This window comes from Cupressus sempervirens, chromosome 5 (assembly GCF_028749045.1).
Source record: "Cupressus sempervirens isolate cs-2001-9-10 chromosome 5, ASM2874904v1, whole genome shotgun sequence".
Taxonomy (NCBI): Eukaryota; Viridiplantae; Streptophyta; class Pinopsida; order Cupressales; family Cupressaceae; genus Cupressus; species Cupressus sempervirens.
Window position 1 is genome coordinate 728,641,017 of NC_143122.1, and position 17,950 is coordinate 728,658,966.

The following is a 17,950-nucleotide window of genomic DNA, read 5'->3' on the forward strand; positions in this document are numbered from 1 at the left end:
CAGCTCATTTTTGTAGGTTTAGATGTCTTATTGTTCCTTATGTTGGTTGACTATTAAACCTTCCACTAACGTCTTTGAATTTGATTTTCTTGGACACCCTTCAAGAAATAAGTAAACTCTTGTCATCAACATTTAAGGCCTTTTTCTCTAATGTACTAATCAATAGCAACATCATATATGCAATCTTTCTTTGTTAGCTTCACATTCACTCACACTCATGCATTTATGATCAACCTTGCTCTATATGCAATTTTTCACATAAAAGCTTTGCACATACACATACTTACACTCGTCCCCTAGCACCAATTGTTTTTTCTCACTGGTTGCACTTCTTTTCTTTCTTTATTGATTTTACCTACTTACATAGGGTTGTGTTTTTTTCCATCAAATCTAATATAGTAGCTTTAGATTCCTCAGATAAACTACCCTTTGATAGCTCTTTCACTTTTTCTTCTTGATATTGAGTTTCATTCAGGTGATGTGCTAGTTCCTTCAAATAGAAAATTTGTGCTTTACCATTTGCTACATCCACCATAGATCTTAGGATTTACTATTAGATTCAACTCAATTCACTATATTTATCCATCTTCTTGATTGTCTTCTAGAAAATTCTCTAGAATTTGTCTATTAGGTCTTTACCTAATCCTTTCCTTGCATTTACTGATAGAACTCATCAATCTTATATTCAATGTGGTTTACACCTTCCAAGAAATTAATTGAGTTGGCTTGATCTCACAAATTCCTTCAATTCATTCTTATACTGTCACTAGACAATCTCTAAATTCTAGCACTCAAACATCACTAAAATACTCAATCGCTGTAAAGATTTCTAGCTTAGCATCAACTATCTTGCTCAGTTAATCCTAATGCTCAGTCAACACTAGATTTTTTTGGTATTAACTATAGCTCAGTTTACACTATCATTAATGTTCTTTCATAGTCCATTATTGATGTGTTTCTCCTTTTAGCTATTCTATTCTGAGGTGGGGTCCTTGGTGATAACATCTATCTTTTGATTCCTCTATCATTGCAAAATGTATTAAACTCATGTGAAATGATCTCACCATCTCTATCAAATCTCAAAAACTTTAGACTCTTCCCTTTTTCTTTTTTAACTCTTGCTAAATACCACTTAAATAACTAAAAAGCATCAGATTTAGCTTTAAAAAAAATCACAATCATCTTTCTTGATGATTCATACACAAAAAGAATGAAAATTTGATCTTCATAGTAACTTTGAAAACCAATGGGTCCACACAGATCTGTATGAACCAATTCTAAAATTTAATTACTAGTGTGTGTCTTGCTCTTAAAACTAGACTTTGTCATCTTTCCCAAATGACATTGTTTACACATAGTATTATTAGGCTTCTTTAGTTTAGGAAACCCTCTTACTTTCTTCATCTTATTGATATTCACCAAATTGTCAAAGTTCACACAACATAATATTTTGTGCCATAACCAAACATCTTCTTGTTGTGCAAACAAACATTTCTCATTTGATAGGTCTAGATAGAATAAGTTACCTCTTGTTTACTCACTAGTTCCAATTATTTTACCATCACCATCATGTACCTTGTCCTTTCTATTGTGACATTCAACTCTGTAACCTGATTTGTTTAGCTTTGAAACACTCAAAAAACTATAGTTAAGTCCTTCAACCCAATAAGCACTATCACAATTTATCTTGTCACTTAGTTGAATAGTACCTTTACCTTTTATAACACATTGGATATCATTACAAAATTTAATGTGTCCAGCATTTTATGAACCAATATCTACAAATTTATCTTTATCACCATTCATATGATTGGAACATCCACTTTCAATTATCTATCTATCACTTTTGTTCACATAAGAAATTAATGTAGTTTTCTCATCTTCATAAAAAAAAAATTCATAACAACATAGAAAGCTTCATCATCATTACTCTCAGATTCATTATTAGTTTTTCTTAAAAATGATAACAATATTTCTTACCTTTTTCATCCTTTCTTCTCTTGTATTTTTTCTCATCTCTTCTTCCTTTGTACTTGCTTTCCATCCTTTCATCTGTATCATTTATGTTAGGACATCTAGCAGCAATATGACCAACTTTGTTGCATGAAAAGAAAATGATAGGTAATTCACCTTTTTATTTACCTCTTCCTCTTCCAAAATTTTTTACAATGAGGGCTTCAAGTTCATTAATCTCATCATTATCTAATTTTCACTCTTCACGTGTTTTCCTTTCTTCTTGCTAAGAACTAGTTGTGGCTTGAAAAAAGATTCAATAGTAGCAGTTGTATAGTTATTAAAGTTAGACATCTCAAAAGAACTCTACCAATTACACCTTTTAAGGCCAAATTGTTACCTAGTGTGCATCTCAATTCTTGGATTGTAGAAACTCTAATGGCATAAATAGGGAGTAGAGTCCTCAATACCTTACTTATCACTATTTCATCTTTTTTTCTCCATTTGTACCTCAAATAACATTAACAACCTCTTTAACTCCTATGTAGTATTGTACTACACTCTCACCTTCCATCATTCTCATGGCTTTAAATTTAGCTCTCACACTTTTTGATTTTTCTCTTACAACATTTCCATCACCTACATATATGGTCTTCAATCTATCCCACATCTTCTTTGCATTGTCACAATCTCTTAGGTCATCAAACTTGGCATGGCTTAAAAATAAGGCAATCCCCAAGATTTCTTGATTGTGTTCTAGCTTCTATTTCTGTTGTTCAATAGTTAGAGAAGTAGTTGTTACCTTTACATATTCATTGTGTAGAAAATTGACAACATTACTGATATTGAATATGTTAAACTTCATCAAGGTCTTCCACGTAGGAAAGTTCTCTTTTTTCATCTTGGGTACATCTCTCTTATTAGTCATTAACCTTAGTTTTAAGTAGCTTCAAAATTTTATATGTAAGTACTGAGCTCTTATACCAATTGTTCAAAATGTATAGAATAATTGGGGGGATTGAATTAGTTACTCAATGTGTCATATGTACCACTTGAACAAATAAACAATAAACACTTCACTATTCTACTTATCTTGTTGTTGCTTGATCTATACTATAAAACTGTCATAAACATAACTTGCATTGCATAATGAAAACATTATCAAATGTAAACACATAAAGCATTCATCACAATTTTGACACTAGGATTTTATGTGGAATCCTAATTTCAAAAAACCCACTAGCAACATGTCACTCTTTTTAAGTGAGCCATGTTAGGAGGCAACCCCATCAAAGGTAATAAAACACACTATTAAATGTGACTTGGTTAGAGGATTTAATCACCCTATTAGGAGTGGCCCTTATAAGAGGACTTTGATCATTCTAGTTAGAATGTCACTTAGTTAAAGAATTTACATAGACTTTTAAGTCTTCAAATGACTATTAGGTCAACCTCTATTAAAAGGATTTCAATACAAATTATTTACAATGACTAGAAAGAAAATAGTAGGTTTTGATCTATGTAATTACAACCCACTTTTTTAGGTTCAGATCTTTATTCGTTCCTTATGTTGGTTTACCGATAAGCGTTCCACTTACATCTCTAATCATGATTTTCTTGGACACCCTTCAAGCAACTAGTCCACTCTTCTCATCAACATTTAAGTCTTCTTCTCTAATATACCTATCAATAACAACAACATATTTGAAATCTTTCTCTATTAGCTTTGAATTCACTCACACTCATGTTTTTTTTATTGACCTTGCTCTATATGCCTCTCTTTACGTACAAGCTTTTCACATACACATATTTGCACTCGTCCCCTAGCACTGATTGTTTAGCTCTATATATCTTTAATTAGATAATTTGTTCTTTACCATTTTCTACATCGATCATAGATCTTAGGGTTTACGATCAAATTCAACTTGACTCACTATATATGTCACCTTCTTGATCTTCTTCTAGAAACTTCTCTAGAATTCATCTATTAGGTATTTACCTAATCCTTGTCTTGAATCTAATGATCCAACACATCAATCTTATCTTCACCATGATTTACATCTTCCAATAAATCAACTGAATCAACTTGATCTCACAATTTCCTTGTATTCATTCTTATACTATCACTCAGCAATCTTTAAATTCTAGCACTTGATCATCACTAAAATACTCAGTTGTTGTAAAGTTTACTAGCTCAACATCAACTTTCTTTCTTAGTCAATGTTGATGCTCAGTCAACACTAGATTTTCTAGGCACTAACTATAGCTCGGTTGACACTATTCTCACTCAGCTCCAACTATATTTTATACTTCTGCTCAATTTTTTTTAGCTTTCTTGATATAAACAATCACTTTTCTTTATCAAAGTCTATCCAATCAAATGTCCATTGTAACTTCCTTTTCATAGCTCAACCTTTCCTTTTGGTGCTATTGTTTTGATGGTCTAATGATAAATTTAATCACCCTCGAGGGAAAGTTCACTTGGCTATATTCTCACATTTTCTTTATTTTAATTAATTTATATTGTATTAATTTTAATTTTTCTCTTTTAATTTTGCATTCATATCTTAATTGATGTCAAAACTGAAAAGTAGTGGGGTTCTCTCCTACATTAAGGGATTATTCAATACCTTCACAATATGCATATTGTAGTGACCACTCAAGGTATCCCTAGTAGTAATCTAATAGAGGATATTGATTAGATCCTAAGAATACTCTTGTCTAGACACTCATAAATATGTCCCCACATGGTTGGTTAGCTAGCATTAAACCCCATGGATAAAAGCACAAACCTGTGTCACCCTTTTGTAAAGAAAAAGGATAACAAAAGTATAATTCTTCACCTTCAATAACATAAAATTGGTATTATTATTTTGAATTTGAAAATGAAGTAAAGTAATGAAATGTGTAGAAATGGATGAAGTTTAGGATTGTAATTTTTAATAATTATTTGGAATACGAATTGATATATTTTCCTAATTTTTATAGATAAATTTTTAGCTCCTGAAAAATACTAAAAATTAGGGCTCTAGTTCCCACCACAACTATAGATGGAAATAAACTTATTTCCATTTGAACTCAGACTATGTTATAGATAACATATATAGCAAGAACATTCAAAAATAAAAATCACCTTTAGAACTATATTTTCTCTTTTGTAATCATTCAAATTTTAAGTCACCTAAAATTGATAACTTTCATCTCCCACTACATTTTTCAAAACAAATCTATTTTAACTAGGAGAAAAATTATACATTCTAAAAGAGGACTCTCTCTTCTAGAACATCATATTATTTTTAATTATTTTTGATATGATTTATTGTTTTCTTTTTCAAAATTGACATTTTTTCAAGTGTTAGAATACATTCTTGTAGAATTCTTTTATTTTTTATTTTTTGATCAATAAATGGCCAAAGGCTTTGATTATATTAATTAAATGAAAAAATACAAAGGAGCATCTCTATTCAAATGGACACTAGTAGGAAATAATGAAGAAGAAAACGTCCAGTCTTGCCCAAGATCTAATTCCTTTATTATTACAAAATAAAACAGGTGAACCCCAGTTTAAAAATCAAAATTTATTACAAAATAGCCAACATTAGTCATATTCCACCTATGATCTATTGTAATTAAACCACTTCTAATGAATTCATGATCCAAAAGAAACTCTGTAGCCATAGTATTAGATCGATAAGCATCACTTCTTTCCTGAATTATTTATATCACACATGCCTTATTGATTTGCTTAATCAAAAGATTACTAAGAACATATAGTTAGTATGCTTACTAAGGAAACTAAAGAAAAAAATTGACCTCCTTGGTAGATAATACAAAGCTTTACAACCCAATTAAACTAAGAAATCATTCATGCTAGATTAAAACTTGATAAAATTTAGAAAAAATTAGTCCTATCATTGATAAGTTTGAGAAATACTGAAACTTTCCAAGGAAAAATTTAATTTAACTATTGAGACCACAGAGCAGATAAAGTAGGGCATTGTCAAGTAGAATGTCTTGGTTGAAGCCCAATGAACATAGATCTTATTGGGAAATATTTAAAACTCCCTAAAGAATGAAATATAGAACTAGTCTTAATCTTGGAAGAACTTATCCAAAAAATTGATAAATTAGTATAATCATTATCCTAACTACAACCTCAAACAACACTTTCCCTTCTAGTGGTGTTATAGCCTTCTTTAATGGTAGGAGAGAAATAGATAGAACTACTATTCCATCTATAATACTCATATCGGTTATACTTAAATTAAAAACAAATAATGAAACTTTAGAGATTTTGATGCATTTAGTAATTACTTGAAGCTAATCACATTACCATCATTATACTAAAAGAAACAAACATCTTAGCTTTTTTAATACAATAGGAAACAATAGAACTTCACCATCAATAGAGGTTGAGAGGGAATAAAATTGAGAGACCATGATCTTGAATTTTTAACTAATATTACCTATCTCTAATAACCAAGTAGGTATTACAATTAGCCCCCTCATTCGCTAATAGGTTAGCCTTCTTTTTTCCTTCCTGAAAGATGTGTTGAATCTTGGAGTCTTCAAAACTATCTAGAATATTAAAAACCTCTTCTATTTTTGAGTTCAAAACCTAGTTGGGGATAGATCTCCTTCTTAGGAAATTTAATATGATCTGGGAATCTCCTTCAATAATCATATTAGATACTTTTAGTTCTTGGCAGAGTTGGAGCCCTTCTTGCAGAGCTTCGCAATCAACTAAATTATTTGTAGTAGGATTAATAGATTTGGCCCTTTTAGCTATCCACTCCCATGAATCATTAGTAATAATTAAGATGATAACTATTTAACTCGAGTTACCTCTAGATGCACCATCAAAATTTAATTTGGACCATCCATTAGGAGAGGGAGTCCATCTGTACTTTTCCCTAGCTTCCTTGTTCTTCTTTTTATAAATGAGTGGCAGGTTAATTAGATTAGATGAATTCTTCTTAATGAAGCCATCCAAGCATGAGAATGATCCTTCTTCTATCTAGGAATTTTTGAGATATGAGTTTAGTGTCTCTACTATGATTTCTTCTATCTTCTTAACAATCTCTTCTGGTTACATTACCTGGTACCTAAACAATCTTCTATTTCTCTCTTTCCATACCTCCCATATGAGGATAGATGGTAAAATTTTCCAAATGTTACTATAAACACCACTACAAATATTAGTAGGCCATCCTTTAAGAAGATCCACTAGCAAATTTGGAAAAGGGGCATACCATCCCAACATATTTCTAAGCCAATCCCAATAATTTTTGGTGTAAGGGCAACTAAATAAGATATGGTTTGTATCTTCACTATTTTTTCTACATAACACATACTTAGAAGGGACTTCATACCCAATTTTATATAATCTATCTACCATGAGGATCCTATTTTTATATCCTAACCATAAGAAGAACCCAACCTTTGGTATATAGGATGGGTCCCAACATAGATTGAGTGGGAGATCTAGTTCATCCCACTTTTGGGAGTTAATTAGACCTTTATATCCATTTTTCACACTATACTTTCCATCTTTAGATGCTTCCCAGAAAAGTTTATCATTCCTCTCTTCTTGTTTGATTTTTTTGCTCTTCATGATCTTTTCATATTTCTCTTTTACCGAGGCTTCCAAACCTATATTATCTAAAGATTTCCACACCTATCTAGAAGTACCATTTGTTGAGATCTTGGCTTTATAATTACTGACCTTGCAAACCCATAAGGAGGTTGGCTTATCTTTGAGCTCTATAGGAATCTCCAAGCTATCTATGGGAGGAAGTCCATCCCATGAGTCCTCCTAGAAAAAGGCTCTATCCCCTTCACCAGTATCCCACATGAGTTATTTACTAATGAGAGGTCTAAATTCTAGCTCTCTGATCCTTTGGGGAGAGATTTCATCCTAAAAATAGACAAGGGGTCCATCACATTAATATACTTATAGTATATAATTTTAGTCCATTTTCTATTACTTTTCATGAAGAGACACGATATTAGTTTGGCCCCAAATGCTTCATTCTACCAAAGTAGGTTTTTTATACCTAGACCTCTAGATTATGGGCTATACCTCTCAGGTAGCAAACCGTTGAGTAGACCAAGAGTGGGAAATAAGAATTCTCATCAAGATATCCAAGTCTCCAATGAAGAATCATCTAAGAACAATATGCTCTCAAGTCTACATTAGGTGACTGCTCCTCAAACTTCTTGTTGAAACCATCAATCATCCCAATAAATACTTCTCTAATCAATTATAAATTAGCATCACCATAGTCTCTATGTATTCATGAGCACCTAAAAACAATCAATCCATGCCAACTCCAAATGCAACATAGCAATATCATGAAGTATCTAGCTTATGATCAATGTACTCAATACTATGAAACTAAACCAAGATCAACATCAAAGTTCCAACCATGGCCTTGAAAACATAAACAAGACAACATGATCTAACCATCTCAACCAAAGAGATAACTTTCTCCATATGAACATACTATAACATGTCAAAAATATAAACGTATATCAAGAGTATACCATGACATAAAAATGAAACCATCCTCACACCAAGGATAACATGTCAAATCAAAGCATAAACCACACCTTTACCAAGAACCCTGTGAGTCCTCAAAATGAAACCATCTCCACACACCATGAAGATAACCATGAACCCCATGAGTTTTCAATATCTAACCATCTTCACACACCATCAAGATAACCAAGTGCACCATGCAAATGTCAAAGATGCTTCTGCAGCAATAGGATATAAGACAAACCTCCAACATCTACAAACACTCAATAAATATATCAATGACAAAAAAATCCCACTCAACTATGGTACCAAGTCACCTATGACATCTTAAAACCCATCTTCAACATGAAGATCCTCAAAATCTAGACTCACACAACCAAAGTGTCAATACCAAGTAAGACAAAGATCTCCAAACTCAAGAAGATACAAATAGAACTAGGAATTAATCCTACACTGTCACCTCATCACTGTTACAAGCTCCCACTAAATCGTATATCCAGGCTATACATGAAATCAAAATGAAAAACCATCATCTAACCATCAAAGAACACAAAGTGCACATCATGAGCTCCTAAAGAGAAATCAAATAACCATGATACTGAACCAAAAAGATATACCACCATAACTAAATCAGGAATCCAAACTAATGATCATCAAAGATGTACCAGTATACCCAATCATGTATACAACACTACAACTTGTAGACCCAACAAGTCATCATACATATCCAAAGAAAAAATTGATAACCATATCATCATGAGACCAATCTTAAATATGAACTAAGTATACAATGACATCAAATCCAAATCTCCAAAATATACAATGTCATAAACTCACAATGTTACCATAGTCAATATATATGATACATTGTTCATATCAATATATCACCAAATAAACCATGCCAAACCTACACCAAATTTGAACCAGTGTGTAGAGCTCTCCAAGAGCTTTTTGTTGACTACTCGAAGTTGAAAATATGACTTTTTATAACCAAGTTATGCCCTATTTTGTGCTCAAAATAAACATCTAACTTTTGGGCTCTTAAAAACTAACAAAATATCATAATCATAGAACCACACTTACAACAACTTGTAGAGCTCTGAATTAGCTTTCCAACATCTATAAGATGTCTATTATCCAATATCATTTTACTAAGATAGCATTTTAACCATTTTTGCGACGACTTTTTTGTGACGAAAACTTTCAACAGTATTAAATTTGATGGCCATCATGGGTTGAAACTAAAAAAATCTTCATTTTCTCTTAATATGGCCAAACTAGGGCATATTATATATCAAAAATTATAAAAATGTCAACCCAAATCTAATCGTAAGGTCTATTTTTACCCAAGAAATTATTTCTACAAGCTACCCCCTAAAACCCTCATTTAAATGAAGCATCCAAAAATTCTTTTTGTCCAACAATTTCACATGCCCAAAATCTACCAACATCCCATCATAATAGAAAACTGAAAACCCTCAAATCTATAATAAACAACTCATATATCTTTCCCTTTCTTTTATCCTCATGCATTTCCATAGATTCAATCTAGGGTTACAATAATAAAACCATAGCTTTGATACCATTTCTTAGGAAACTTACAATAAATAATATAACCATTTCCATATAACCCATAATAGATCTGATATAAATATGTAATTTAAATCCACATGTAAGAGAATAGAAAACATGCCCACAATAAAATGTGACACAAGATATACTTTGGGAAACTTTCGTTAATGGAAAACCCCAGCCTCCAAAAGCATCCATCACCATGTATTATTTAGCAAAAATACCATTGCAATACAACCATGGAAGCCTTCAAAGCCATAGCCACCACTGAGCAATCTATGTGAACAAGCATGAATCCACACATCTCATGCCATGCTTCCAGCCTTCACAAATGCTCTCTTGACTAACCTATCAAGCCTTATCCTACTTGAGTCTTTCCCTTTTTTTCCTTCTTCTTTTTCCCTCACACACCAACAACTACCCTTGTGGTTTCTTATATAGTAGCAAGTCCCACAAAAACACTAAGTGGTATTGGATAAACCATGTGCTACCTAACCCACTGACCCCACATTTAATATTGAAAATTTAATTCTTTTCCCCAATATTAAATAATTACATGAAATATTATAACAATGTTAGAATACAACTCATCAAGTATACCCCATGCGAGTCTTTCCATGTTGCACATCCATCTAGGTGCAACATTACCTAATAAAATAAAATAATAAAATATAACAATATTATGCAATGTGTGCAACACTTATTATCTTGACAAATTGAAACTATGTAGGGAGTGGAAGAGGATTTTGTGCTAAAGTTGGACAACAAAGAAATTGAGGAATCGTCAGATATACAAAAACCAAATATCATACTCCATTAGGGGGTGAAAAATGTGAGATAATTTGTTCTCTAGAAATTCCAAAATTTGTATATTCTTAGTTGAATAAAAAAAAATTCATTCTGTTTCATTCAACAAGAAAATTATGGAGAACACTACCCACTCTTTGACCAATATATAGGTCAACCTAGGGGAGCAAAGGGAGAATCAAAAGAAAAGGGAGAAAATATTGTCGATGAGTATCATAGAAAATGGAGGTACCTCTTCTAATGTGGTAGTGTATACTCGTAAGAGTACTTTTTTTCTAGATGTATAAAGTAGCTTAAACAAAATTGGGAAGTGGTTAGTTTTCCCTTCTTTAAGTTCTCATTTCTTTTCCCATTTCACGTTGTTGTTGTTTAGATAGAAATTTTGCTAGTGATTTTTAATTTTTTAGATTTTTCAACTCCCTTTTTTGACTTCCCTTCAATCTACTTGTTAGACTTGATTTTTTGTAATTTTTGGGTATAGCCCTTATCCTTATTGTCTTGTGTCATTGGACTAGTATACTTTTTTCATTAACATAAGGCCATTACAAATAATCCTTCATGACTTTTTACTATTGAAATTTAGCTTTATTGGTAAATAGACTTGTCACTTATACAATACGTGATTTATCCCAATGAAGTGTATGAAAAATCAATTTCTCCACCAGTTGGTTAGGCCTTGATATTTTATTTTCCCCTACATTTAGAGGGGCAACTCCCAAAAAAGATAAAATTTTAATTTTTAAATAAAGAAAATTACAATTTAGAATATATAAAGGAAACTATTAATGATGAATGCACCACACGACTTCAATGTTTCCATAAAATTGATGTAAATTGGTAATGAAGACAAACAAGAACTACACTTGAGAGCTATCATTGACACAATGCTAATTCAATAATTCATGAATACTGGCACAATACCATAAAAATATTCATTACATAGAATCAACACTTTTACAATCTAGAAGAATGGAAAAGAACCCAAATGCATGTTCTTTTATTTCGTTGCACCAAGAACATAAACAAAAACTTTGATTACAAAGACAACCTTTGTACACACTTTCCAAAAACTATCTTATGACCAAAACTCTAACATAATTGTTCCCTTGTTCCAAAATCCAAAAAGTCCCATATTATAGCGAGACATGAATTTATAGCTATTCTAGAATAACCAACCTTTTGGGTTTATAACTACTCACAAAGTTAGAGTTTGGACTACTTTGAAGATAGTTCATAACCAACTCTAACTTTCAATTCTTAACTATAGTTAGAAAAATTTAAGACATTGACCAAAACCAAAATTGATTTTAATGTTGAACTCCTTACAATATATATATAAAAAAATATGATACAACTTTAGACATATCCACTTCTAACTTTCAACTAGGACATTGATATTTTTTGTGCTTGCTCTTTGATCTGTAGGTGTTGTGAGTAGCTAAGTCAAGTTTTCCTTGTATGATCTAAATAATTTGATGACCTATGCTAAAGCCTTATTTTTTATGATGATTAAACTCTACATTTTTAGCTTGCATAGATCATGTCTCTTTCTAACTTCATCCAACTCTAGGACATAACCTGGTAAGTTTTGAATATAGGAGTCTAATGCCACTAAGAGACTGCTCAATCTTCTCACAATGTTAACATCTAAACTTTGTTTACCACTAAGTTCAGTGTTGATCTTTATCTCTACACATTGCAAAATGGAAGATATTTCTAGATCTTAAGTGTGTTTTCTAATAGGAATACCTTTATGATCATTGGTATATTCCCCAAGGCCTTCCTTTTTAGTAGCTTGCAAGAGTTTAAGAATTGTTTTCCTTCATCCAATTTTTTATTCATGCTATCATTCATCAATCTGATGTATGTCAATTTTCTCTTCTTCTCCATTGGTGACTAAATTCAATGATTTGACTATATCACTATTCATTCCTTTAATCTCTACTAAATTAGCATCAATTTCTCTATAGAATGTTTGTTATTCCCTAAGAGTTGTTAACTCTTTTTTAATGTTTCATTGTATGTGATATGCCTTAGCATACGTAACCTTAACTTCTTGAAATAGGCTTGATGTTCATTCTTTCATGCATTTTATCCATGCTTTCACCATCTTACCATAAGTTTGACATTCTCCTATGTCTTGAATGGTTTCTTCATCAAACATCTTCTTTGGATCTCCTATTATTTCTGTAGATGAACTGGGTTTCAGAAAGGAATCACTGACCATCAATTGAATGCATGAAGAAAGGTCTAAACTTGACACTTGAGTTGATTCTTAGCTTTTCTCTCTCTTCTTGATTTTTCCATTAGGACAACAACTGACACTTTAAAATTATGCTCTCTTCCTTTGTGAATGGTCTAACCTAGATCCACTTTAGTTATGCTAAAATCAGCTTTTTATGCCTTATTTATGTCCTTCTCTATGATTGGTTGTGCAATTTCAACAAATAGGTTTCTTGAGGTAGGATTCACTACCAGTCTAGAATCTATTATAGTCTTCTTTACCTCCATACCTTTATGCACTAAATCAGCTATGACGTCTAGATTCGGTGCTTCCAATTGGATCATTCTTTTCTTCATTCTCTCCAAACATTATTGTAACCAAGATGTTGAGATATGGGTAGATGATTTGATTACTGAAGGGACTTGTAGGACTAGAGATGATAAATCCAAGTTATGCACATTCTCTACAACTAGCAACTCTTGAGTTTCATCCATACTTTCAAGAGACAATGAACATATAGGGGATGCTATGGATTGAATAATTTCATCTCCATGTGATGATGGTAAAGTGTTCATCTTAGGAGCTTCATCTATTATTATTTTAATTGGTTTTAAATTCTTCTCCTTAGGTTTTGATCTCCTCTTCCTCGTGACTACATTGAGCTCGCATGTTGAAGTTAGATCAACTCTTTTATCTAGATCTTCAACATCATCTCCACCTTGTATGCTATGTAAAGAACCAAAAGAAGTAGGGATAGAATATGGAATGGCTAAAACTGATGTACCTTCCTAGGGATTATTACTTTTCTTTGCACTACCTCTTCTTGTTGATCTAGTAGTTTTATCTTCTTTGAATTTATTCCTTAACCAATTCTTTGACTTGTTGATCACAAAGAAGGTTCTTTCCTTGACGTCTTTCAATTCTAGCAAAGACCAATTAATATAGGGCAATTCTAATAGTTGTATTCACTCAAAGAAGAAAGGATCAATTAAGTCGGATCCATCCTCTTTTATGTCTATTACATCCCATCCTATTTTTCAATGAATTATTTTTTGTACCATGAATATCATTCAATCCCTTTTTATCAATTCAAAGTTATTTTCACAATTCTCCCAATAGTCTTCCATCATAGGGAAATGAAGATAGCTAGGTCCTAGTGCCAAGTTGTTTTTAATATATCCACTTCAATCAAATGGGAAACAACTGCAGAAAGAGTATAAAGTCATGTTCACCATGGATCTCTTAATATTTTGAGCATCTAAAGAAGAAAGAAAATTATAGTGCCCAATACTGATTGGAAAAGGAATTGATCCTTTGTTCCTAGATGTTTTTTTTACCTGACCAATTTGCTTGCAAACTTTTGAAATAACCAACCTATCATCTACGAAGATAGGCAACATAAGAAGAAAATTTTGAAAACCTCCAATGTAGATGTAAGTGAATAGGGGGTACTATATGAAAAAGCTACTGTAAGTATTGATGAGACTAGCTTCTTAAGGAAAAATTCAGAGTCTTATATCTCCCTATAGTTCTCTAACTATGAGCATAGAAAAAGCATCATTCATCCTATGAAAGTGTGTGTTGATTTGTTTTAGTTACAATTGGGGGTAATAATTACAAATTCATGTGGTTAAGTTATACTCCTCGTAAGGATTAAGACCAAGTGATAACTTCATACTAGAAATTAAGTACATTAGGTACGAGGATATGTAAAATCCTTGATTCGCATTATATTTGGTTAATTGATGATGAAGGGCATCACTAATCATTTCTCCCCAATCTATAATTTTTTGTCTAGTGGTGATGGTACTAATGTTCAAAAAAATCCAATCCTGAAAGTCTTTAGTAGTCTAATTTCCCACTATCCTATTGAGGAGAATTATCATATCATAAATGTCTTCATTAAAGATATTTATGTGCAGCACTCTTGGTAACTATGACTATCGTCTTCTAGGTTGATCCAGCCAACTCTTAGAAATAGTATTTAAATATGTTTTATTATTCTGATGGAAGTATCCTTTAGCACCTTCTTTAGAGATTTATGTGAATTCTTCTCTTACTGGCAAGCTGAATGTGATGGAGATAGACACTAGATCTAGCCTCGCCACGATATTATCTCCTAATGTCTTTATGTCCATGGAATTTTGATCATACACCTTGACATATTCCAAAACTATTTCCACACACTAAAATACAAGTAGATTTCCTCTTGCATGGCCTAGACCACTTTCCAATGTTCATTGTGCTAGAGGTGATCTACCTTCTATGCTCATCATCTTCCAAAAGTCCACAATTTTCATATTTCTTGTCTTTGTGTATAATATCTTAGGAAGCATTATTCTTAATATAATAGGAGGCTCCTTGCCTTGGAATTTGTACCTCATAGTATTGCTTACGAAATTCCTTAATCAATGCTCATTTGACTTAGTATTTTCAGACTATTGGTTTCAAAGCACACAAATTCACCTGAACTATCATGCCAAAAATTTCCTTCATGCTTTTCAATATTCTTATCTCGATGCACACTTTTAAGTCAACATAACTCGAGTTGAGGATTTGAGAATGTGGAAGGAATTACATCGAACAATTCATGTGCTTTTCTATGTTTGACAAAACCATTATCACTTGAACCCTACACCTTCTATTTTCTTTTGTTGCTCACACTCGATGGATTAGGTCTTACATCTACTAGTTGCATTTGCCTTTGTTAAAATATCATGTCAAATAGTTTAAACAACTCCCATACCTCATTTAGTTCAGAATTGTCATTTCTCTCCATGTCCTCGGGCTAGAGATAAGACATGAATTTGATTATATCCTTCTAATACTTTGAACCCTTTCAATGAATGTCTTTTCTTTATGAATCTTTCACTGACTTGATGTACTATAAGTCTTACCCCAATATTTTAAATATATGGTCCAAGATCAATATTTTCTTATTAGCATGGGTGGTAGGGGCACTGAATGCATCCAAATATGATTTATATCATGCATGCATGATCCATAAAGGTCCATGGACTATATTTTGGTGATCAGCATTGGCAATGATTTTACATTGGTTGCAACACCTCCTTTTGATATGCTTCACAACTCATGATGACAAATATGTAACTCTCAAGAAGATTAGAAGCTGAAGCTATGTTGGGTGTATATCCTTGAGGAAGCTTACACATCCTTCTATCATGCATATCCTATGCAACTATAGTTGTCTTACTTAATAAAAGCATTTTTTAATAGCACCTCATTTCCAACATCTAGTGACTTGAACATGCATAGGGTATGTGAATGGTGGTAGACTAGCATATGGTCAAACATATTAGGGTCTTCTTACATATTTCCAAATTTTTTATGTTTATCAAATTAGGAATTGTGACTAAGGGCAGAATTTGGGAATATGAAGCTACACATTATTCAAAAAAATCCATAATCTCATATGCCATAGATCATGAGAATGAAGATGCTTATTCAAACAATTCATGTGCCTAGTCTATGCCTTATGAAATTCATGGATATGTGAGTAGGAACTTTGATCAAATAGTTTACATGGGTTGCCTTATACATGTAACTACATTGGGTTGAGAACATAATAGCAAATAGTTCACATGTTGGTCAAGGCATTCAACTAAACAATCTGCAAAGCCTTGTCATTCAAGATTCCTCCCAATACATATTGACAATTGAACCAATTTCTTTGTTATGACTTTAGATTCCATAAATACAAAAATTCATCTTTATTGTCAAAAATTGAAAGATGCTCTTGACTAGTGGAAGTAGGCCATAGGCTTTGATTTGGAATCCTCGGTAAAACACTTGCAACTCTCTCAATGCCATACTCTTCTATACCTCACACATGATTATCATTGCATGGGAAATATGTCAAATAGTTCATGTGGTTGGTTTATGCTTTCATCTGTGGCTTTCTTGGGATCAAGACATTCAGCCAAAAAAAATGTTCCTCCACTTGGTTCTTGTTCAAACAATGCCACGAGAATAAGGAGGGCTATGATGTTTTATCAAACACATAGATGCTTTGATATTGATGCCCTATGTATCTTTCCTAGAATTCCTTTCTAAAGTTAATAACTATCTTCAACATGCATACTTCAAGAAAAGCCACAACTCAAACCCAAACGTCTTCCTAGAAGTTTTAGTACATAGAGAGAGGATTTTTAGTACATGGAGAGATGTAGTATGTGGAGAGAGAGGAATTTTAGTAAGTGGAGAGAGAAAATAATGGGGAGAGAGGAGATTTTGTAAGGAAGGAAAGGTGCATAGAATCACTTCCTACACTAATCTTTGAGGGGATGATTATGCAAATTCAACTAACTATTGCAGAGCTCTCAAGAAAGGCACAATAACATAATAAAAATAACAATGAATACATAACACAGTGATTACTGTGGGGAAACCCTTCTAGGAGAAAAACCCCACCCTCCAAAACTCGCACAGTGTATTCTCAAATATGGAAGATTACAATACACTTACAATGCAAGTTCTTATAGGAGCACATCACCACAACTTGAATTTGGACTCGAACTTAGAGACTCCTTCTGGCACAAGTCTTGCAAACTAAACTTCATGATTCAAACACCTACCTAAGCCCTCCTTTTATAGTGATTTACAACTTGGAAACTGTTTGTGGTCTTAAAAAACCATGGGCTAAGACCATGGGCAAAACAACCATGCTACATGTTACCCACTTCTAATTTGTAACTCCAAGAATACCATTTTCTTCAATAGTTTTGACCTCTAGTTTAGACACCCATAAAATTCATATAATGAGTTGTTTACACTCTAAAAATAGCCCTTCTACATTTTTCTATAGACTAGACACATTTATAACAACTCATACA